This window comes from Galeopterus variegatus, unplaced genomic scaffold (genome assembly GCF_000696425.1).
Source record: "Galeopterus variegatus unplaced genomic scaffold, G_variegatus-3.0.2 Scaffold25679, whole genome shotgun sequence".
NCBI lineage: Eukaryota > Metazoa > Chordata > Mammalia > Dermoptera > Cynocephalidae > Galeopterus > Galeopterus variegatus.
The window spans coordinates 5,784-8,065 of NW_007751790.1; the positions used below are offsets into that span (position 1 = coordinate 5,784).

Here is a 2,282-nt window from a genome sequence, read left to right on the forward strand (position 1 = left end):
CAAAGGAAGGACTTTGGAACAAATCACAGCCCATTTTGAGGGGCAATGATATCCCTTTTCTTTTTTTTTCTTTTCTTTTTTTTTTTTAAAGATGACCGGTAAGGGGATGTTAACCCTTGACTTGGTGTTGTCAGCACCATGCTCACTCAGTGAGCTAACCGGCCATCCCTATATGGGATCCGAACCCGGGACCTTGGTGTTGTCAGCACCACACTCTCCCGAGTGAGCCACGGGCCGGCCCAATGATATCCCTTTTCTGTGAGTGGCTGTCCCTCCTAGCTGGGCCTGCTTTGGACTTCAGGGGAAATGGAGCCAGCCTGTGACTCTGAGCTGAGTCTGAGCCCGGGACCCCTGACAGTTCAGGGCCCTAGGGAAGTCAGGATCCATGAGCACAGCCACTGGGAGCCTTGGCCTCTGGGTCGGTCTTTCCTGTCCAGCTCACAGCAGCCTATACCCAGAGCTGTCAGGTTCACCAGCCTCTGGGTCCAGTTCCTGCTGCTGCTGTGGGGACTCAGTACCATCTGGGAGGAGCCCTGTGGTCAGCCCTCCACACGCCGCCTCCTTCGTGACACTAAAGCAGCAAGTGTTGGGGGGCACTTCTTAGCTCCTCATTTCCTGGCTGGAGATGCTTTTGGAGGCTGGGTGCNGTTGGGGGGCACTTCTTAGCTCCTCATTTCCTGGCTGGAGATGCTTTTGGAGGCTGGGTGCTGGGCACCTGCTTGCTCCTCTCACATGGCTGCATTATCAGGAATGAACGTTCTCAAAGATTTGACTCAGAAAATCAGGTCACGACCTCTCTGTGTGAGTCCAGTTTGAGAAGGGTGTATTCCGTCCTCCTGTAAACCAGGCCTCTTGGGCCTGCCCAGAACATCCTATGCATTTACTTCCTCGTGCTCAGCCAAGCTTGCTCTTGGCATGTGGAGGTCATTTCTAGCTCTTCCTTGGGCTCAGGTCCCTGCGTCATTAGCCATCAAATCTTGTTGGTTTCAAAAAAAAAAAAAACCTCTTTTTCTGTTGACTTTAATGGAGCCAGAAGTTTTGTATAAATTACTTTTATCATTATCTATGTTTATTGTATGAAAATTAGAAAAAAGATTTATGTAACATAGCAAATTATTTTCATAGCAGCTTAACCATCTTTCTAAGCACATTATAAATATTAGCTCATTTATTTGAATAAATAATAAAAATATTCACAGCCACCCCTCTCCAGAGATAATTGTTATGGTTTTGGTTCTGTCTTGAAAGATCTGCAACACACATCTCTATCTAGTGTCACTGAACAAAAGGGGACGAGTCTTCCCATTTCAAATCTCCCCTGTCGTCTTCCTGACCGTGCGGTTCCCACATGCTTCCACCTTTACATTCCCCATTAAGTCATGTAATGACAATTCATTAAAGAGAGAATAAAGAAGTGCAGTATGGGCCAGGCACAGGGGTGGAGACGACAGGACTCCAGGGTCAGTTTCTAGAAGATCCTGCAACAGCTGCTCTGATTTCAGTAAAATGTGTGAAACCAGGCACAGGACCCTGGACAGCTTTCAGCTGCCACCAAATCCAAATTCCCTGGGGCCTTCCTGAAGTGGGGCCACATCCGTGTGCAGGAGCATCTTCCATGTCAGTAACCGCATGTCTGCATTCACGTTCCCGGTGCCTGCGCAGCGGTCCCTGTGTTGGGCTGAGAAACGTAATGTGTCTCCCTGCGGTAATAGTAGTAGTAGCAAAATTTCTTTCTTTTTTTTTTTTTTTAAAGATGGCCGGTAAGGGGATCTTAACCCTTGACTTGGTGTTGTCAGCACCACGCTCAGGCAGTGAGCGAACCGGCCATCCCTATATGGGATCCGAACCCGTGGCCTTGGTGTTATCAGCACCGCACTCTACTGAGTGAGCCACAGGACGGCCCTAGTAGGAAATTTTCAAACGCTTTTTTCTTCTCTCCCGACTTGTTATAAAAGTTATGTTTATATGGGCTTATTGTAAACCATTTAACAACAAAAGTACAGTAAAAAGTGAAAATGTTCTAGTGCTCCCTAAGCCCACTCCCTAAAGCTGAGGCACTGTATTGACGTGCTGTGCATTTCCGACTTCCCCATGCACACATTTCATCTGAAACCTGGGGTTTTTCATCTCAGTATATCTTGAGCACCTTTCCATGTTCACGCATACAGATCTACTGCCGAGTAAAGGTTGCCAAAGAAAAATTTGACCCAGAAAATCAAAAGCTGTGACTTCTTTTGTTTGAGCTCCCAATAGGCAGGGTGGATTCCAAGTACTCCCCAATT

General features: G+C 47.4%; 1 long non-coding RNA gene across 1 annotated transcript in view; it reads left to right on the top strand.

Annotated features, from left to right (window-relative positions):
* The window catches only part of LOC103583676, a 1,963-nt gene extending 759 nt beyond the window's left edge, over nt 1-1,204 (top strand). Inside the window, exon 2 of the long non-coding RNA XR_549879.1 lies at nt 924-1,204. This is a non-coding gene — a long non-coding RNA (uncharacterized LOC103583676). The remainder of the gene's footprint in view (nt 1-923) is intronic.
* Nucleotides 1,205-2,282: the final 1,078 nt, after the last annotated feature.